Source organism: Muntiacus reevesi, chromosome 5, assembly GCF_963930625.1.
Source record: "Muntiacus reevesi chromosome 5, mMunRee1.1, whole genome shotgun sequence".
NCBI lineage: Eukaryota > Metazoa > Chordata > Mammalia > Artiodactyla > Cervidae > Muntiacus > Muntiacus reevesi.
The window spans coordinates 42,644,108-42,666,553 of NC_089253.1; the positions used below are offsets into that span (position 1 = coordinate 42,644,108).

General features: G+C 47.9%; 1 protein-coding gene and 1 pseudogene across 5 annotated transcripts in view; one reads left to right on the forward strand and one right to left on the reverse strand.

The window, feature by feature from the left end:
- Positions 1-22,446, reverse strand: part of PC (pyruvate carboxylase) — a 99,477-nt gene that overhangs the window by 43,676 nt on the left and 33,355 nt on the right. Inside the window, exon 1 of one of the 5 annotated variants that reach the window (XM_065937833.1) lies at positions 12,717-12,845. The exons of 3 other annotated variants lie outside the window; for them this stretch is intronic. The gene's annotated coding sequence lies outside the window, so the exon portion shown is untranslated. Of the gene's footprint in view, positions 1-9,648; positions 9,736-12,716; positions 12,846-22,446 lie in introns of those variants that run through there. One more of the 5 variants, XM_065937830.1, reaches the window with a different exon arrangement.
- LOC136169297 (prefoldin subunit 4 pseudogene) lies at positions 13,362-14,057 on the forward strand (annotated as a pseudogene).

Sequence of the window (22,446 nt, forward strand, 5' to 3'; positions counted from 1 at the left end):
CCTGCACCAGGAGGCACAATCTTAACCACTGGGCAACCAGGGAAGTCCCAAGAGGTGTTTGTTTTTTAAGCTGTCAATCCCCAAGGACAGAGACCAGGAGGGGAGACCACAGGAACATCACGGCCCTACCTGGCAGTGGAAGGCTGATCATCTACCAGTGTCCACCACGGAATCCAAGAAAGGCTAGGGAACTGTGAGCCAGGTCCTGGGATGAACAGGCTGATATGTACAATGGAAGCTAGTGAGAGCTTCTGAGAAGCAGTTAGTCCCTAGATCCACTCCCCCACCTCATGCTGCTGGAGACCACCCTCCCCTGAAGAACAGAGGTCTGCTCTCTGGAGAGGGCGTAGCTCGGGGTCTGCACTGGGGGCGCGAGGCACAGCTGAGGGCCGGGGTACTCTGTCAGAAACAGGAGGGGAAGGTTAAGCGAGCCTATTCATCCTGTCCCCTCGCCCACTCAGCCCCTAGAGTGCAAGCAGCCAGCCCGCCCCCTCCTCCAATACCTGACCCGGCCCAAGAGGGAAGACATCAGGACACTGACACTGAGGTTCCCCAACAAACAGCAGGCCTCATCACCACTGTGCAAGCGGGAAGCTGGACCCCCAGGCAGTTTTTAGCCCCTGATGCTAATTGCAAGCAGGCAACCGAAGATCCCTGGGCAGCTGAGAACAGACTCCTTTAAAGACAGAGGCCAAAGAAGAGCAGCGGAAAAAAGCAGTTTGGAGGAAACAGTTAGTGCAAGGAGGAAAAGCTTAAACATGGCACGAATGTCCTCAAAGAAGCAAGAGATCACACGGGTGAGACAACAGGATGCTTGCACATATTTTTAAAGACTTACTCAGAGCAAGAAAAGCTCTTGCAAATTAAAAATGTGATGAGAAAGACAAAAAAAATCAATAGAAGGGTTGGAAGATTAGGTTAAGGAAATCTACAAACTGAAACCAAAAGACAAAGAAATGGAAAGTTAGGCAAGAAAGGGGGAAAATGTGAGGCCATTCAAGAGATCCAAAAATTAACAGTCTCAGAAAGAGAGGACAGGGAAAACACAGGGGGAGAAATAATTCAAGACACACCCAGGACAGGAGGTCACGTTCCCACACAGAGTATGCATTGAGCCAACAAGATGGGCGCGTGCAGACCCACACCACGCATGGCGTGACATTTCAGTCACTGTAAGCTTTCAGAAAGTGGGGGGGAGGGGGCACAAAGAACCCGAAATCAGCAAGGTTTTGGATTTCTCAACAGCAGTTTGGGAAGCTAGAAAGGTACAAAGCATCCTTCAAAACTGCAAAGGGAAAATGGTTTCCAGCCTGAAACTCGCCATCCAGCTGAACCATCAATTACGTGTGAAGGTGCAATAGAAAGAAAGAACAGGGTTGCTACGACTGGCCTCCAGGCAGTGCTTCCCAAGGAGTCACTGTGGACGGGCCCCCACCCCAAACAAGGTGCACAGGCCGGACAGGCAGCAGGAGCAAGAGGAAGGCAGAGGTGCCCGCAGCGCAGCACAGAGGGGGCACCGAGTGAGGCGCGCACTCTCAGAACCGCTTCACCCAGGGGCCCTGAAGGAGAACGGAGCCAGTATTCCCACTGACGGGACCCGGTCTCTGGGTGAACCTGTGAAAAGGCAGGCAGCACGAGTGACACCTGAGGCCCGAGGCCTTGCCCCTAATTGACACAGGAATACTACATTTTGTGCTCCTCTGTGACTGCTTCTTTCAACAAGTTCCCAAGGTTCATCCGTGTTGTTACAGGTACCAGGGCTCCAATTAATTGCCAAAGAACACCCCACTGGACAGACAGCACGTTTCACCAACCCACTCGGTAGACACTTCGGTCGTTCCTGCTTTTTGTCTATCACGAATAGCACTGTGGTGAACGCCGGTGTACGAGCTTCAGGCGCACGTGTGTTTCCCTCTCTCTTGGGTATGTACTGCTGGACGGTATGGTAACTCTATGATGAACCACTTGAGAATAGGCAGACTGTTCTCCACAGCTGGGGCTCCATTTTATATTTCACCAGCAACATATAAGGGCTCCAATTCTTCTCCATCCTCGCCAAAACTTGTTATCATCTGTCTTTGTGATTAGCCATTCTAGTGGGTATGAAGTGATATCTCATTGTGGTTTTGATTTACATTTCCCTGATGACCAATGATGTTGAGCATATTTTCATGTTTATTGGCCATGTGGACATCTCCTTTGGCAAAATGTCTACTCAGAGTCCCTGCCTTTGGATTATTTATATCTCTACTGTTGAGCTGTAAGAGTTTAAAAAAATATATATTCTAGACACGAGTGCCGATCAGATATACGGTTCGCAAAAACTTTCTCCCATTCTTTGAACTGCCTTTTCACTTTGATACTGTCCTTTGCTGCACAAAGGTTTTTAATATTGATGAAGCCTCATTTATCTATTTTTAAAATTTTATTGTGTGTGTTTTTGCTGTCGTATCTAAGAAACCACTGCCTAACCCAGTATCACAAATATTTATGACTGTGTTTTATTCTGCGAGTTTTATACCTTTAGCTCTTACATTTATGTCTTTGATTCACTTTGAATTTCATCGGTGGTATGAGGTTGGGGTTCAGCTTCATTCTTTTGCATCTGGATGTCCAGTTGTTTCAGCACCATTTGTTGAAAAGGCTATTCTTTCCCTATTTTAAATTATCTTGGCATCCTTGTTAGAGCTCAATTGACTGTAAACGTAAGGATTTGTTTCTGAGCTCTCAATTCTAGTCCATCGATCTGTATGTCAGTCCTTATGTTACTGCCACAGTGTCTTGATTACTGTAGCTTTGTGGTAAGCTTTGTGTGAGTTCTCTACATTCTTTTTCAAGATTCTTTTGGCTGTCTGGTTCCCTTGCATTTCCATGTGAATTTTAGACACATTCTGTCAACTGCAAGTAAAGGCAGCTGGAACTGTGAAAGACATGACATTGAATCTGTAGATCAATTTAAGGAATGTTGCCATCTTAACAATATTAAGCCTTCTCTTCATGAACATAGGGAGTCCATTTATTTATTTAGGTTTTCTTTCATTTTTCAACAATGTTTTATATGCTTAGAAGTTTTACACTTCTGTTAAATTTATTCCTGAATATTTTATTCTTTTTGCTGACACTATAAATGGAATTTTCTTCCTTTCCCATTGACTGCCTCTGTATAGAAATACAATTGACTTTTGTGTATTGACATTGTGTCCTGCAACCTTGCTGAACTCCTTTATGAGCTTTAAAAGATTATAGTGACTTCCTCAGATTTTCCTATATAAGATCATGTCAGCTGTAAACATACCTTTACTCCTTCCTTTCCAACCTGTATGCCTTTCATTTCATTATCTTTCCTAATTGCCCTTAACGATCAAATCTGAACTGGTGACTAATTTTGATTTGGAGACAGCCTCTGCTCGAGGAGCAGCAACTGCCAGACCCTTCGGAGGGTCACACTCTGCTTGTCACACCTGCTGATTTGTTTCCACTAGCAACGAGCCTTTGGGAGGTTTCCTGGCTGGTTCCTCTCCGCTCACCTCCCTGCACCCGCCTTCTCAGCTCCAAGTCAGGGAAGCTGAGGCCTGTGGATGGAGGCACCTGGGTCCCCCCACTGGCTGGCGTCCCGCAGGTTCAGCCAACGGGAGGCCTGCAGGAGAGAGGAGGCCGGGAGCGGAGAAACGTGGGTTCTGATCTTCCCCGACCTTTACTGCCCTTGATGCCACAGTCCTGACTCGGGGTGCAACCGGCTGCTGACAGTCCCGGCTGGGCGCTCCTGCCTCCACACTGTCAACCTGCCCTGGAGTCTGGAGGAAACACATCATTTCCTCTCTGACCCCACCAAGCCTAGAGGTTGCAATGACTTCTCACTGTGGCTCGTCCTTGGGTGCCTCAACCTCCCTTGTTGGGTTCCTGATTGGCTTGGCTGATAAATTCAGTTTCTCAGAATCAATGCATGACCATCCACCATTCCCGGCAGCCTTTACTGCCATTCTGCTAAACACCCACACCCCAAACATCCCTACGGAAGGCACAGAACCTAACTCGGTGTGAAAACTTGGTTCCCTGGTAAACTGATCACCAACATGCAGGGTCCACGAGCTGAGGAGATGGTGAGGGAATTCAGTGGCAAAAAGCTTCCATTCCTGGAAGGAGAAAAGTAAACAGCAACCCAGACAGGACATGGCTTTGACTATGGCTGCTGCTGCTTTCTCTCCTTTTTCTCGATTTGCTAGAAAAGATATTCCTTTGCGGCCCCTTGATCTGACCTTTTACTCTGCTTTAGAATTTGAGCACAAAAACTGTCCAGACGCTTCCCAGAGACCAAGTCCTAGGCATCTGCTACTGCTGGTTTAAAGCTAATGACCACAGTCACCTGGCAAAGCGTCAGGAGCACAGATACCACTTGTGTGGGCTTGCTGCCGAGTGCCAGCCATGGCCTTAAGAGCTTCAGGTTACCTCATTTAACCACAGAGAACCTTGTAGGGTGAGCAGTAGAGCCCCAGCTATGTAAGTAAGGGAACAGAAACTCAAGATTAAATAGGTTGGCCATGGTCTCCAAACTCAAAGGCGCTCGCCTTCCATTCTGTCCATCATGCTAAGCTGTGTCCCAGTCATGGCCCTGCTCCCCAGGAGTCTGCTGTGGACAGATTTAAGGTCTACCATCCTGGGACATGTCTGGTGGTCCAGTGGCTAAGGCTCTGCACTCCCAGTGCGGGGGGGATCCCTGTTCAGGGAACCAGATCCCACACGCCGCAACTAAAGATCCTTATGCCTCAACTGAGACCCAGCACAGCCAAATAAAAAAATAATGAAAATAAAATATTTTTTAAAAAGAGCTACCATCCTCCCTAGATTATCCGTCACCACCCTCTCCCTCCCCTGCCTGCCACCCCAACTGTTCCTGACCATCGCGCTTGCCTCGCTGTGGGCAGGTAGGGCCACCCCCACCAGCCGGGCCAGCGTCACACCCACGCCTCGTCCCTCCAGCATAGCTTCTCCCGCCCAGGCCAACTGTGCCCATTGGTCCTCTGCCCATTGGTGGTGAAACCCTGACTGAGCACCCAGCTGAGCGGAGCAGGAAGTATCCCCCGGGTTGTTTTGAAGTTTTGCAGCGATGGCCAGAGGCTCACAGCCACCCACTGGCCTTTACCCCACAGGGCACGCCCGGGGAGGGGAGATGGCAGGGCGGCCACCAGCCACTCCAGCATCTACGTCTGCAGGCCCTTTCGCCTACTGAGCAGGTTCTGAGGAATCAAGACTCCCTCTCTGCCCACCAACGGCAGCCGGCGTGTTCCCTTGAAGATAACAGTGTCTCCTTCAAGTTAGACTGCTGAAAATCCTCCAGGGAGGAAGGAGCATTCCAGCTGAGGACTTTAGACTTTATGGAAAAACAGTGTTTGGGGACCTGAGGTAGTCAATGAATTACGAAAACCTGGGTGACAGACTGCCTTTCCCACCTTCTCAGTCCCAGCCTACAGGTTCCTTCTCCTGGAGGCCCTCTCAGCGCCCCCCATCCCTCTCTGGGGGAAGAGGTCATATCTTATGATAATTACAAAAACAATAATAATAATAGCTACAAGTGTCTGTTGGGCTTCCCAGGTGGCTAAGGGGTAAGGAATCCACCTGCCAATGGATTAAAGCTGGACACGCAGGAGACACGTTTTGACCCCTGGGTCAGGAAGATCCCCTGGCGGAGGAAATGGCAACCCACTCCAGTATTCTTGCCTGAAAAATCCCATGGACAGAGAAGCCTGGCGGGCTACAGTCCATGGGGTTGCAAAGAGTTGGACACGACTGAGCATGCACAAGTGCCAGGTCTGGACGAGGCACCAGCCAGGTCATCCCGAACTTAGGTCAACCCGCCTTAGGAGGCGGGTGTTATCCCATTTGAAACTTTATTGAGCGGCAACTTTGTTGCTGTTGTTCAGCAACTTGCATACTATAATCATATTTAACTATTCTTATAGCTCTCTGCAGTTTATAAAGTATCTTTTTTTTAAGATTCTTTTTTTGATGTGGACGATATTTTAGGTCTTTATTGAGTTTGTTATAATATTGTTTGTTTTATGGTTTGGCCACGAAGCACGTGGGATCTAACCTGCACCCCTACTGGAAGGTGAAATCTTAACCACTGGCCTCCAGGCAGGTTCCTAAAGTCCTTTAACAGACACTCTCATTGGGCTTCCCTGGTGGCTCAGCTGGTAAAGAATCCACCTGCAATGCAGGAGACCTGGGTCCGATCCCCGGGTTGGGAGGATCCCCTGAAGGGAACGGCTACCCACTCCAGTATTCTGGCCTGAAGAATTCCATGGACTGTACAGAGTCAGACATGACTAAGCAACTTTCACCGGACAGCAGCCTCTTCACAGTTTCATTTTCGAGACAAGGAAAAAGGCCTTTCCAGCCCCATCTGCTGCCCCCACACCCCAGCTCCACCTCCTGAACTCCATGCCGCCTCAGTGTTCTGTACTGAGCCCATTTTCCATTTCCACTCACTGCACCAGTGTCCCGGGAGCTGGAGCTTTGGCAGGATAAAGGGGAAAGACAGCCAGGGTCTGGGGGCGAGGGGGAGTGGGCGACAGTTGGGTGAAGTCAGGCAGAAGCCTCCCGGCATGGAGGGCAGAGCCCGGAAAAAGTGAAGGCGGGGGCCACACACCCTCATACACCAGCTGTGGACCCTACATCACGTGACTCCTCAGAAAGGGCAAGGTCTGACAGTCAGAAAACTCAGGTTCAGTTTCCAGCTTTGCCACCATATAACCTTGAGGATCAGTCTACCTCTCAGCACCCGTGTGACACTGTAATCTATAAGAATCATATAATCTTGTTTTTTTTGTTTTTCCAGGTTCCAGAGGGCAGAGCTCCTAAAACCCTTGGAATTTCCTGAGTGGTAGGGGAGACAGGAGCAACTTTTCTCATTCATAATTAGCCCCTTTCAATCACACCTGGGATTATGCTAATGTGGGGACTCCTGGGGAGCCCCTAGACAGCATCAGGATGGGGGCTGGTGGCCAGAGGAAATAACCCTGTGATTAGGAGTTTGGAACTTTCAGCCCTACCCCCCCTACATGGAGGGAACGGACTGGCCTACCATAACTGCGTAAGGGAACCTCCATAAAAACTCCAAAGATGGAGTTCAGAGAACTTCCAGGTTGGTGAATCCATCCACGTGCCAAGAGGTGGTGTACCCCCATCCGTGGGGACGGAAGCCCCTGCACCCCGGATCCTTTCAGATCTTGCCCTATGTATGTCCTATGCACCTCTTTATCTGATTGTTCAAGGTATCCTTTATAATAAACTGCTGGTAGCAAAGTACTTTTCTCAATTCTGTGAGCAGTTCTAGCAAATGATGGAACCTGAGGAGGAGTCAGGGGAATCTGATTCACAGCTGGCTGGCTGGAAGCCCAGGAGGCCAGGTCTCACAACTAGTGTCTGAAGCAGGGCTGTCATGTGGGACTGAGCCCTTCACCTGCGGCACCTGCACCAACTCCCGGTGTCAGAGCTGATTCAGTGTCAGAGCTGAACTGAATGGGAGGATACCTAGTTGATGTCTGCAGAGAACTGGAGAACTGGTTACTGTGGGGGAAAAACCCACATATTCAATGTCAGAAGTGTTATGAGTGACAAGCAGTTCACGCCTGTCAGTCCACCTACAAAGCAGGCTTACCTGCCCAACAAAGAGCAGACTCACACAGGAAAGACCCTGATGCCGGGAAAGACTGAAGTCGGGAGGAGAAGAGGATGAGATGATTGGATGGCATCACTGACTCAATGCACATGAGTTTGAGCAAGTTCTGGTAGATGGTAAAAGACAGGGAAGCCTGGCGTGCTGCAGTCCATGGGGTTGCAAAGAGTCAGTCATGACTAAACGACTGAACAACATCTGCCCAACACAGAGGGCCGATGAGTGAGTGACCTGTTGTATGTGAAACGCAGACCATCCCTTCGGTTTCACAAACTGCCAACTGCAAAATGTCCTCAAAGATTAGATTTCATACAATCAGAGCCATCAAGTGTTTATCAAGCACCGACTGCCTGTAACATATACTTGATGGACAGAGGATAATATAGAACATGACCTGTGTCTTCAAGAAACTTTCTGTCTGGCGAGGAGATAGCACCAGTACATTTAAAATGTAAGAACTATTTAACACCTGGTATACGCAAAGGAGGTGACGGAAGGCAGCTGAGGAGAGCTGGGTATGGTGTCGTGGGGGAGGTGATTTGACTTGTGCTCAGAGAAGGGATGCACTCAAGAGGTACTGGCAGGTTGCAGCACCTGGCACATGGGGTGTTGGCGGGCGGATGGGCAGTGAGAGGCAGAGTCAGACATCACCAAGTAGATGCTGATCAAGTGAAAAGTCTGGTATGGAATCAACAGAAAATGAAGTTGGAGAGGTTCAGTGAAATGAGAAGCAAAGAAAAGGCACTCATTCATTCGCTATTGATTGAGCATTTGTAACACGCCAGGTATCAGTAGGCACTTGAACAGAGAGAAGAGGTCCCTGCCCTTATGAAACTGACACTTCATTCCAGTCAGGAGGAGACCAAATACACAAACATGATCGTTTCAGATCCATCCAGATTAGTAAGTACTGACGGCCTCGTCTCTGACTTCCTCCTCGTGACAGGCGTCTCTTCCAGTTGCCTGACTGAGAATAAAGTCAAAGGAACCACATCTCTCCAGCCCTGGTCCAAGGAGAAAAGGCACATTCCTTACCAACTTCTGCTCCTGGGAAGTCTGGGACAAAACAAAGGGAACTGCATGTCCCTCTCCTTCATCTATTCCTTGAAACACAGACATACCACACACAGCCAGTTTCTCCCTTCTCCTTGAATCTTTATCCCGTGACCTGGAGGAGAGTGTGGCCTGTTTGCAGTTGAAGATAAGAACCAGAAACCATCTGGGGCCCGTATCTGGTTTTCCTCCCTGTAAACGGAGGGAAAGGTTTTCTTCTAAGCAAATGGGAGAAGTCCTCCCCGCTTACACCTGGGCCCTGAGTCTGCTCAAATGCCAGAAAGCTGGCCTCCCAGGAGGCGGTGCCTGCCTGATTTCCATTCACTGCTGTCTACGATACAATCACAGACGTGCGTCCGGAGGCGAGCTGATCTTTCCCAGGTTCCTAAGGGAGAGCCAGGCCTTCGGGCTCGGGGGCTCCAGAGCACTTCATCCAGACCCGAGTGAGCCAAGGACGTGCATTTCAGCACGTGTCCGCTTCAGGCCCCTGGCCCGGTGCTGGGCTCAGAGCAGACGCTCTCCCTGACTGCCGACAGCTGCACCATCTCCACAAGCGACCCCAGGCAAAAGAACCAGCTGGCCTTTCCCCTAAATGTTGCCACCACACAAAGGCATTCTGGCCCAGAGCTCCAGGACCCCCAGCCCACCTTCCTCTGTCTCAGGCAAATCCCCTTTTGACTGTCAGGGTTTGTCTTCCCTGGGCTCCTCAGTTTTGCCCACCCCTGACCGGTGTTCCTACTGGCCCATGAGCAATGGTCCAGCCCAGCCCTCCCGGGTTCCTGCCCCAGAATCCCCCTGCCGTCTCCTTTCCCAAGTATGAGAAGGCTGCCAACTTCCAGAGAGGAGAGAAACGGCGGCCACAGTGTGTGCATGCCCCCCCCAGGAGAGCAACCTGGAAGCGCTGAAGGTGGTCCCCTTACTGCAGCAGCTGGTCCGCAGGGCCCAGGGAAGCCGCGCTGTCCTCGGTGCCAGAACGGACACCCAACTCCGGGCCCTCTGCCGGCTGCCTGTTTATAAGTGACGTTCTGGGTTAAGCTTCTGTCAATGACTTTCCAGAATTGCCCCCTCCCTTACGGCTCAGGGGAGAGAGAGGCTGCTTGTGAGCCAATCTCCAACTCAGGACTAGACCTTGAACAGACTGTTTGAGAAAAGGCAAAAAACACAAAATCAGGTCAGGGGTGAGCTGGGAGGAGGCGGTGAAAAGCCGCTGCCCGAGGGTTCTGGCGGAAGGATTAAAGGGCAGTGTGTTTGGGTTTTACAGGAGGCGGAGGAGCAGGCCAGGGATGGAGAGCTGGGCAGGAGAGGGACCTTCTGGCCTAAGAAAAGGAGCAGAGGATCCCACGGGAGAAGAAAAAATGAGGCATCTAATGTCCTCTTCCTGCTGAGTCCTCGGGATGTCTCAGGCTGTCCCCCTGGGAACAGGTGACATCATGGGGGCAGGAGACTAGATTCCTCACAAGGGCATATGTCACCTAGTGGCTCTTATGGGCTGTTGACCTGGTATGACTTCATTAGCAAGGGTTTTATTTCTTTAATTTAATTTTTGGCCACACTGTGCAGCTTGCCCCCGACCAGGGATTGAACCTGGGCCATGGCAGTGAAAGCGTCGAATCCTAACCACTAGACCACCAGGGAACTCCCTCAGCAAGGTTTTAAAATGCTTGCCCACACTACTGAGCCCACCCAGACCAGTTCATTTAAGGTACTGTTCTCCCAAAGACAGGGCCAATCAAGAACAGTAACAGAGCGCCCACCCACTGGGCGCCACCCGCTACCACCAAAACAAAAGACAAACTGGCCTCAGCCCTGACACGCTCTTGGAGGAAGCAGAGTCAATAACTCACTGTCATAACACTTTGCTTGAGTCCAGAACCCAAGGTTAATTAGTCAGAGAGGGCTTTCTCTGGCTCCACGCGTCCACCTGACATGGCAAGCGGTACCCAGGCAAGCTGCGTGCTGAGCCTGCTGATGAGACAGGGCCGTGCCTGGCCCCGACGTCAGGTGGACGTTCACATCACAGGGGCCTCCGGGAGCCCACAGATTAAGTGAAAGCACAGTGGGGCAGGGAGCTTGCTCACTCCTCTAGGATCCAGATCCTGACCCACACAGGTACTTCTGTTTCCACCTCTTCTCCATCTTTCTCCAGAGGTGACAACAAGTAGCCTCATGACTCCCCTCCAGCCCACCAAGGCAGGGTGAGAACCACTCCTAAACCCTGCAAATTACAGGCAGCTGGAGATCCTAGGAGATGAGGCCAGAATGACATTCCAGTGAAAGGCTCTGTCTGGAAACAGGAAAACAGTTCATCTTCTGTAAAACGGGAATTGACAACACATACCTTGCACAGTTGTTTGTGGGGACTCAAAGCATCTGGTTAGTATGAATAGCCACGTTCTATTCAACAGCAGCAGGAAAGGGACCCAGAGATAACATTGGAGGATAAGGAAGAGGCTGACAGGTGGCCTGGCAGGGAAGGAGGAAGAAGTGTTCCAGGAAGAGGGAGCATTGTGACGGGGAGGCCACCTGGCTTTACGAGTTCACAAGCCATGCGTGGCTTAGTATGGCTGGGACACCAGTTGCCCCAACAAGGCTGGAGAGAAAGATAGGTTCCCCACCCCTCACCCGCATCACAGAGACATGAAATCATCCTTCCTGCTGTTTGCAGTCTAAGCGGAACAGAATATCCAGCATGGGAAATTGTGGCAATTAACTACCTATGCAGTTGTGAAACACCACCAGGGCAACCAATCACTATTACTTCAAGGCTGTTTTATCTATCTTAGGGAACAGAAGTGGAGGAGGGGAGGAAGGGTCTGCCTCAGGTAAACTGATGGCAAAGTTCCTCACTGCTGCTCTGGTTCAGAAGGGTTGCTCGGATACAGAAACGACACTGTTGACCATGGGTGTGACAGACAGACTTCCCATCAGGGACTCCACAGAGGAAAGACATTGGTCTGCACTCGGCTCTGTGAATGGGGAAAAGTGGGCAACGAGAGGCAGATCCTGCTTCTGTCCCAAGCCTCTTGTCTTGTACCACCAGAGCAGCTAGGCCCCTCTATGGCTAATGGCCTTGGCCCCTTGTTCTTCTCTACCAAATCCAGCCACAGAGGCATTGCGAGTCTATGACTTCTATGGAGCAAAAGCAAGCAGACAGACTATCTTCCATTTATTCAAAGAGGAAGGTCAGGTCATGTACACACTGCTATATTCAAAATGGATAACAACAAGGCTCTGCTGGGTAACGCAGGGAACTCTGCTCCCTGTTATGTGGCAGCCTGGATGGGAGGGAAATTTGGGGGAGAAAGGATACATGTGAGTCCCGCTGCTGTTCACCTAAAACTACCACAATATAGTTAATTGGCTATACCCCAAAACAAAAAGTTTAAAGTCTGGGAAAAAAAGAAAAGAGAGAGCTTATAAGGAATGCCCACCAGGTAACAGAAACAGTGCTAGGTGTTATGGAGAAACCAAGATAGAAGGTGACGACCCCTGCACTTTAAGAATTCACCATGCGGAAGGTAGAGGCAAGACCTACACGTGAGCTTGCACCATCAGAGTTAATCACCATAGGATTACACCACAGGGCATGAGATCCCAAGGGCTGTTTCCAGGCCTCTGTGAGCTCTTCGTCACCCTCGGAAGGATTCGACAAACCCACCACCTTGAGACGTCAGTTCGAGGCCAGTGAGCAAATGTTGACCTAACCCCACACCAGTGTTAAAGAGCCTCACGATTTCCAGGAAACCCGCACTCCCCTCCTCCTCCACAGTGCACGCCGCCCGGCACCACACCTCCCCTCACCCAGTGCCGCACCCCGAGCTCTGGGAACTGTGCTGGGCTGCAGTTCCAGCACGCAATTTCCGCTTTGACTTAAAAGTTAACATGACCCTTCGAACCTTAGTTTCCTCATCTATAAATCGCAGAATGTTCTGAGTCATCTTATAAAGCTGCTCTGAGAGCTTAATGAGGTCATGGGTTTTTGAAATACTTAGAGAGCCTGGCACATTAGAGATGCCCAGAAAAGTGATCCCAAGGGTCAGTCCTTGTAGTATCAGAGTTAATCCTTCTCTCTTCTCATCACGTCCTGGGGCTCAAGATAAAAGAGGCAGTGACACGGAAACAAGCCTGGAAGCCAAGAACAGAGCATCAATCTCACGCAGGATGATGACTGGAAGGAGCCGTGAGTCAGAAAAACCCTGGTCCTCCCTCTGCTACCATTAACAGCATTGGGCTGAGAGTCACTTTGCATACTGGGCTTCAGTTTCTTCAACCAATTAGGCCAGGGATATTAATAACCATATAACCAATATAATAACCAATATAACAACTTCATAAAGGCAGTGTGGATTTTAAAGAATAATAAACCATAAAACCTTTACTGCGGTGCACTGTGCTACCCAAGCGCCAGGTCCTAGGGAGACTCAGCCTAGTTGAGAGGAGAGAGTGGGGATGAGGGGTAAACAAGATAAAGGTAAGACAAGTATCAAAAAGGATAAAATTCAGAGGAACAAATTAAATGAAAGAAATGCAGGCTGGTTTGCTGAAAACTAAAAAAATATCACTGAAAGGCTGTAGAGATCTAATCAAAAGGAAAAACTCCTCACATTCATGGATCAGAGACTTAAGTGTTAAAATGGCAATGCTGGCAGGTCCCCCCGAGCCCGGGCGCGAGGAGCCGCCGGCCGCAGGCGGGGATGTGGAGCCGGCGCTGCGTCCGCCGCTGGTCCGGGCCTTGGGCGAGCGAGGGCGGGCGCGGGGCCGCGGGGCCGCCCTCCCCGCCTCGCGCCGTACGTAGCGCAGACCCAAGAATGCGGCCACCATGAAGAAGGCGGCTGCAGAAGACGTCAATGTCACTTTTGAAGATCAACAAAAGATAAACAAATTTGCACGGAATACAAGCAGAATCACAGAGCTGAAGGAAGAAATAGAAGTAAAAAAGAAACAACTACAAAACTTAGAAGATGCCTGTGAGGACATCATGCTTGCAGATGACGACTGCTTAATGATACCTTATCAGATCGGCGATGTTTTCATTAGTCATTCTCAAGAAGAAACACAAGAAATGTTAGAAGAAGCCAAGAAAAATTTGCAAGAAGAAATTGACGCCTTAGAATCCAGAGTGGAATCAATTCAGCGGGTGTTAGCAGATTTGAAAGTTCAGTTATATGCAAAATTTGGGAGTAACATAAACCTTGAAGCTGATGAAAGTTAAACATTTTATTAAAATTTTTTTAATTTGTTTAATAAACTTGGAATATTGTTTAAAATGATAATTTCCCTTCTTCAAATGAAATGGAAAGCAAAACTTTTTTAAAATTTTTCATTTATTTAATGGAAACTTGCCTATTTTCACATCTTGCTTATTTATTTTATATTTTTAAAAGAAGACAGTATTCATCTATGTATTTTGCATAACAATTATATCAAGTGTAGGGGCTTATTGTCATGTTATTAAAATCAGTTAAGCAATCTTTAAAAAATAAAAAATAAAAAAAATAAAATGGCAATGCTCTCCCAGCAACACCTGCATCTCTGCCAAAAACCACAGCTGACTTTATTGGAAATTGACAAGGTGATCTGAAAATCCACATGAGGGTCTCTCATGAGTCCAAGGGACTCTCAAGAGTCTTCTCCAACACCACAGTTCAAAAGCATCAATTCTTTGATGCTCAGCCTTCTTTATTGTCCAATTCTCACATCCATACATGACTACTGGAAAAACCAAAGGACTATACAGACCTTTGTCAGCAAAGTAATGTCTCTACTTTTTAGTATGTTGTCTGGGTTCGCCATAGCTTTTCTTCCAAGGAGCAAGTGTCTTTCAATTTCATGGCTGCAGTCACCACCTGCAGTGATTTTGGAGCCCAAGAAAATAAAATTTGCCACTATTTCCACTTTCCCCCACCTTTTTGCCACAAAGTGATGGGACTGGTTGCCATGATCTTAGTTTCTTGAATGTTGAGTTTTAAGCCAGCTTTTTTACTCTCCTTTCACCCTCATCAAGAGACTCTTTAGCTCCTCTTTGCTTGATGCCATTAGAGTGGTATCATCTGCATTTCTGAGGTTGTTGATACTTCTCCCAGCAGCCTTGATTCCAGCTTGTGATTCATCCAGCCTGGCATTTTGCATGATGTATTCTTCATAGAAGTTAAATAAACAGAGAGACAATATATAGACTTGATGTACTCCTTTCCCAATTTGGAACCAGTCCATTGTTACATGCCGGGTTCTAACTGTAGCTTCTTGAACTGCATACAGGTTTCTCAGGAGACAGATAAGGAGGTCTGCTATCCCCATTTCTTTAGGAATTTTCCACAGTTTGTTGTGATCCACACTGTTGAAAGCTTTAGCATAGTCAATGCAATAGAAGTAGATGTTTTTCTATGATTCCCTTGCATTTTCTATGATCCAGCAGATGCTGGCAATTTGATCTCTGGCTCCTCTGCCCTTTCTAAATTCAGCTTGTACATCTGGTAGTTCTCAGTTCATGTACTGTTGAAGCCTAGCTTGAAGGATTTTGAGTGTTACCTTGCTAGTATGTGAAATGAGCACAACTGTATGGTAGTTTGAACATTCTTTGGCATTGACTTTCTTTGGGATTGGGATGAAAACTGACCTTTCCCAGTCCTGTGGCCATTACTGAGTTTTCCAAATTTGCTGGCATACTGAATCCAGCATTTTCACAGCAGCATCTTTTAGGATTTTAAATAGCTCAAATGGTCCACATAAAAAAAAAACTCTTTAAAAAAATAAAATCCACATTTAAAAGCAAAGGAACTAGAACAGCCAAATTAATAATAATAATGAAACAGCACTCAATTGAAGGACTCACGCTTGCCAATTTCAAAACCTACTACAAGGTTACAGTAATCAGAAACAGTGTGGTACTGGGATACGGATAGACATAGATAAGTGGGACAGAAATGAGGATCCAGAAAACTCACATTTACAGTCAACTGATCTTCAACAGGGTGTCAAGACAATTCAACAAATGGTGCTGGAACACCTAGATATATAGATGCAAAAGAATGAAACTGCACCCCTATCTCACACCATCTACAGAAACTCACACAAAATGAATCAAAGACTTAAATTTAAGGTCTAAAACTGTAAAAATCTTAGAATAAAATATAAATCCTTGTGGCTTTGGGTTAGGCAATGGTTTCTTAGCTATGACAGCAAAAGCACAAGCAATCAAAAATAAATAAATAAATAAACTGGCTTTGTCAAAATGAAACGTTTGTGCTTTCAAGGACCCCAGCAAGAAAGTGAAAAAGACAAACCACAGAATGGGAGAAGAGTTTTATAAATCATATAATCTGATAAGGGTCTAACATCCAGAATATATAAAGAGCTCTCATAACTCAAAACAAAAACAACACAACTAAAAATGGGCAACAGATTTGGATACACATTTCTCCAAAGGAGATATACAAATGGGCGGTAAGCATAAGAAAATATGCTTAATATAATTAGTCTTAAAAAAATGCAAAAGGGAGTAGTTTCCTTTTTAAGGAAGTAATATTTTTCATATTCTAGAACTAATATCCAAAAAAGATGTCCTTTTCATGAAAGGGAACTGGAATGCAGAAGCAGGAAGTCAAGACATACCTGGAGTAATAGGGAAGTTCGGCCTTGGAGTACAAAATGAAGCAGGGCAAAGGCTAACAGTTTATGCCAAGAGAACACACTAGTTGTAGCAAACACCCTCTTCCAACAACACATGAGACAACTTTACACATGAATATCACCAGATGGTCAATATCGGTGAAATCAGACTGAAATCATACTGATTATATTCTTTGCAGCCGAAGATGGAGAAGCTCTATACAGTCAGCAAAAACAAGACTGGCAGCTGACTGTGGCTCAGGTCATGAACTCGTTATTGCAAAATTCAGACTTAAGTTGAAGAAAGTAGGGAAAACCACTAGCCCATTCAGGTATGACCTAAATCAAATCCCTTACGATTATATAGTGAAGTGACAAATAGATTCAAGGGATTAGAAATGATAGAGTGTCTGAATAACTACGGACAGAGGTTCATAACACTGTACAGGAGGTGGTGATCAAAATCATTCCCAAGAAAGAGAAGTGCAAAAAGGCAAAATGGTTGTCTGAGGAGGCCTTACAAATAGCTGAGAAAAGAAGAGAAGCAAAAGGCAAGAAAAGGGAAGACATATTCATCTGAATACAGAGTTCCAAAGAATAACAAAGATAAATAAGAAAAACTTCCTAAGTGACCAATGCAAAGAAATAGAGGAAAACAATATAATGGGAAAGACTAGACATCTTTTCAAGGAAATTAGAGATACCATGGACCATTTCATGCAAAGATGGGCACAATAAAGGACAGAAATGGTATGGACCTAACAGAAGCAGAAGAGATTAAGAAGTGGTGGCAAGAATACACAGAAGAACTATACAAAAAAGATCTTCATGACCCAGATAACCCCAATGGTGTGATCACTCACCTAGAGCCAGACATCTTGGAGTACAAAGTCAAGTGGGCTTCAGGAAGCATCACTACAAACAAAGCTAGTGGAGGTGATGGAATTCCAGCTGAGTTATATCAAATTGTAAAAGATGATGCTGTGAAGGTGCTGCACTCAACAAGCCAGCAAATTTGGAAAACTCAGCAGTGGCTACAGGACTGGAAAAGATCAGTTTTCATTCCAATCCCAAAGAAAAGCAATGCTAAAGAATGTTCAAACTATGGTACAATTGCATTCATTTCACATACTAGCAAGGTAATGCTCAAAATTCTCCAAGCTAGGCTTCATCAGAAAGTGAACTGAGAAATTCCAGGTGTTCAAGCTGGATTTAGAAAAGGCAGAGGGACCAGAAATCAAATTGCCAACATCTGTTGGATCACAGAAAAAGCAAGAGAATTCCAAAAAGCATCTACTTCTGCTTCACTGACTATGCTAATGAGCTGACTCATTAGAAATGACCCCGATGCTGGGAACGACTGAAGTCAGGAGAAAGGGATGACAGAGGATGAGATGGTTGGATGGCATCACCACCTCAATGGACGTGAGTTTGAGCAAGCTCTGGGAGATGACGAGGGACAGGGAAGCCTGGCATGCTGCAGTTCATGGGGTTGCAAAGAGTCGGACATTACTGAGTGACTGAACAACAACAGCAGCAATATTTTCATAGCTCTTTCAGACAATTGTGGATACCACTGTTTGGTACTATATCAAAACTTGACAAATACTAAATTATAGTGTGAAATATGAAACCCTATGAACTTTACTCTACTGTTATGTTAAAATCCATTGGCCTTTCTTAAGTTCCAAGTGTGCCTCTTCCCAACATGATTTTGTAACTTCATATCCTGGTCATTTGGAAATTATCAGTTTACTGAGTTATGCTGATCTTCAAGATGTTGACACACTTTATAATAAAATGCCAAGATGTCATAGGTGTCATATCACCAATCTAATCAGATAACTTTTAAGTACTGAGAAGCTGTCAAGCTCAAGAGGATGGATATAAACTTTCCAAAATTCTAATTTTGGCTTGAAAGCTCTAATTTTACCATTGGCAACAAAAACTGTTAGTTGTTTTCTTTAAAGCAACAGGCTCACTACATTCATTTTCAAGAGAAAGTTTGTCAGGTACCCAAGTCTGAATAACCATGGCTACTAGTTATTTGCAAGTAAAAATAGCATCTCCTGGAAAAAGGGGTTTTTGAGTTCAGCTTGTAACTCAAAAACCCCAGAAGTGCCTTCCCTCGAGCCAACCAATACAGTTCATTTACTTCCCATCTCAACACACAGAATGTCAAAGTCCTGCACACAAGCAAACAGAGTTAATTTCTTAGAATTAACTAACAGTGTTCATTTTACTGCTTCAACATGACCAGTCTTAACTGAAGCTGGCTCTTTTTTTTTTTTGGCCATGCCACATTGCACATGGGATCTTAGTTCTCTAACCAGCGATCAAACCCGCGCCCTCTGCATTGAAAATGCAAAGCCTTAACCACTGGATCGCCAGGGAAGTCCCGTAAGCTGGCTCTTTTGAACTGCAAGTGTATGGAGGTGAAGAGACCCACCCCAATTCCTCTGAAGCCGCCAGTCATTTTGCCCACCAGCCAGCCATTTTGCCCACCATTTCTTATGCACCATTGGTGCAAACATGAACACAATGGAAAAAGCAAGAAATTTCCTAGTATTATATAAAAATCTAGTATTATATGAAATCAGGGGCCCCCTTGAGGACCTGCAGGGACCCGGGGATCCCACTTGAGGAGCCACTCTCTGTGGACTGAGAGAAAGAAAAACAACTTTAAAATAAAGCAAACAGGATTCTTCACTTTGTGACAGAGGAGGTAGTGGAGGTGAGCGCAGAACAGGCTGTGATTGCCGCACTGGGTCAGGGCAGGTGGGCTGACCTCAGCACCCTATATTCGACAGGCTTAAAGGGCCAAAGGGTTTCAGCTGAGCAGATCACTTCCTGTAGTTTCAAAGTCTTATAGACAAACTCTCTGCTTGTTTTCTCTTGGCCCCAGGCCCGCCTTTCCATTCCTTTGCCCTCGGCACTAAAGAGGCCTCTTCAGTCTCAGGATTGTTCTCCAGCTCAGCACTAGACTGGGTGAAGCAGAATGCATGTGGCTGGGGAAGGATGGCAGGAGGCAAAGAAGAAAGACAAGAGGGCAGTGTCACCATGACTCTGCCCAGCTGCCCTGAGTCTCAGTTTACCTGGCAGGGGGGCGGGGGCCTTCCTACCAATTCTCTGCATTCCCACCACAGTCCCTTCCTGCCAGTCAGAGCTAGCCTAGATTCCTACCAACCAGCCCCTTAGGTCAATGTGAACAGAAGGGTTTTCCCCCTTTTTGTTTCTCCAAACTAAGGTCTCTTGGTAGGAAAGGCCCCCCTCTCAGCACCTGAGCTATCAGCTCCCACCCGGCAGCAACCAACACAAGACTCCATGCTGGCTCAAAGCCGTATCCCCCAGGATCCCAGTAAAACAATGTGAAGTCAGGGTGGGAACGGGTTTCTCATTTGTGACTAGACTGTTACAACTGCAGCGGCAGAAAAGCCGCTGGCCGGGGAGCTGAAAGTAAACAGAGTGCCATTCAGGCCCAAGGGACAAACAATGGGCCCTTATCCTATTTTCCAATCCAGGCAGCTAAACAGAGTGGAAGCCCTAAGGGGTAGCCCCTGAATAGGGCTGCCTAGGATATGTGGAGTCCCAGGCAAATACTTGGAGGGGTTGGGGGAATCCCCACATCTATATAAAAAGCTTGAGTCTCTCAAAACGAGTGTGTCAACACCATTTTGGCCATGCAACCTAACACAATTCTACATAAGAAATACTGTGGCCACCAGTGGAAGCTGCCCTTCTGGAATGGAGACTGGTCTTCGGGCCCAGGGACAACCCCACGGGACAGCCGGTTGTCCCTGCACAGGGTAGAGGGTTGAGAGCACCCCAAAGGGACCGATGTGGATCCCAGTCTGGGTTCGGAATGTTACCTTATGGAGAACAATTCCTTGACAGGCACTGGGCCAAGTACTAAGGCTTCTGTGACAAATATCCCAAAGTCTCTGCTAAAGAAACAGAGAAGGCCTTCAGGTGGAATGGCCCCTTGCTCCTCGCTGGAGTCACAGCAGGGAACCAGAAAGACACCCTGATCTGCTGTTCTCAGGGAGACGGAAGGCCAGCCGCTGTGTAACTGCAGCCTGGATGTAAGGAGAGCACCTTCACCCGATACCATGCCAACGATACCGTGAGCTGGTTAGGAGCAGCACCACCCGGGGTCCTAGGGTGCGCGGGAAGGTAAGGGGCTCACCTGGCAGGCAGATCCTTAATCACGCCAGAGAGGGGGCATGGCTCCAGCCAAGGAGGGCGTGGCTGCCATAGCTCCTCCCACCCCCCTCCGGTTCACTGAAAGAGTTTGAGCCCTGAAACCTGCCCACAGTTCCCTGTGTTCTGCCAAGATCCGCACCCAGCCGCTGCCTGCTGGGAAGCAGATAACAGCCCAGCGTGGGAGGCTCCTCCTGGCCCTCTCTGGTGAAGGTGCTCTCCTCACATCCAGGCCGCAGTTACACAGCAGCTGGCCTTCTGTCTGTCTCTCTCAGGACAGGAGGAGATCAGGGTCGTCTTTCTGGTTCCCTGCTGTGACTCCAGCAAGCAGCAAGGGGCCAAGAAGAGGGTGAGCGCTCAGTAAATGGTTGGGTAACAAGTGCAAGTGCCTCTCAGCTACACAGTGGCCCCTGCAGCTGGGGCTAGCTGCTGACCACTCAGGGCCCAGTGCAGGGGACCTCCCCTCCATGGGGGCTGGTGGGAAAGGGGCAGTAGGCCTCAGCTGGCCTCATGGGGGACAATTCTTTGAGAGGCACCGGCCAGGTTCTGAGGCTTCCATGATAAATATGCTGACGTCTCATCCTAAAGCAGTCGAGTGAGTGATCAGGTGGGATTTCCTGACCTTGAGGAGCAAGCACAGGGGAGGGGGAAGGATGGTTCTGGTCCAAGACCCCAGATTCAGCTCACTCTCTTTTCTCGGCCCTCACCTAGGCACCAGCTATTGCTTCATCTTTCAGCATTTCAAGCTAAGTGCTAACTACCCGTCCTCCCGGTAGCAGCTCAGTCTCTCCCTAATGCTCTCATACCAGCACCCATCCACCTCTGCTCCAGTAGCTCGCTCCTCATCCCCCAAACTAACACATCAACCAGCACAGCTTTTAGCCACAGATTCTGCCAAACTCCCTCTACTGCCGGTGGGACAGGCTAAAACCGACGAGCTCTCTGCGGGGCCCAGACCAGCTCCTTCGCTCTCCCAGCAGTGCCCAGGCTTTCTGTGCATGGGCCCCGCTCTCCAGGGAAGGCACCCAGATCTCATTCACCGAATTCTTCCCGAGTGCCCCCACCATCCCACCCAGCCCACTGTCTTTTTCTGGCGATGGGCAGGCCAGGTTCATGGCTATGGATGGAAGACCTGTTCTGCTGGTTGCCAAGCACATTTATTCATGCAGTCTGTGCTCCGAAGAGGGTTAAGTGGAGCCTGACACCCCAACTGATGAGGCTGGTCAGGGGCAGCAAGCAGCTCCCTGCACAGCCAGGCCTGACACCATGGCTTAATCACCTTGGCATCCCAAACCCAGCAGACCAGGAACCCGGGCAGGCACTGGCTAAATGTTTAGAGGACAAATAGACCCTGAAGGGAGAGAAACGTGGCACTCTGAATGTACGGGAGGCATGGTAGCAGGGCACCAGGATCCCAGGCCTGGTTTTTTGTGACCTCAGGCAAACCATCTGCAAAATGAGCTTCCTGACCCCCTGAGCAATGTAATGGGTTTGCTTACAGTAAAGGCCAACTCAAACCAGTGTAGATTTCCAGAGATGGCCCTTCCCCTTTTTCTACCTGGGATAAGGAGTTCCAGGATGTGGAAAATTGATAAGCCAAGCAAAGAGGTCAGGTCTGAAATTCCAGAAGTAAGCTCCAAGGAAAACAGGAACCAGGCCTGCGAGGACTGATCACATTTTCTAGCGGTCGATGTGTTTGTTGCTTTGTACATTGTTCTCAGGCTTTGTCTGGTATGTCTGTGTTTTGCCTAAGCTAGACCTAAGCTTCAGAGTAATCTAACACCTACATAAATGCATGTCAACTGCTCTGAAATAAGGAAGTTGCTGACAAAAGGCAAGGGAAAGCTGTTGGCATTTTGTACAACCAGGGAAAGGTGATTTTTTTGGCCTGAACTTGGGTGACCTGGGGC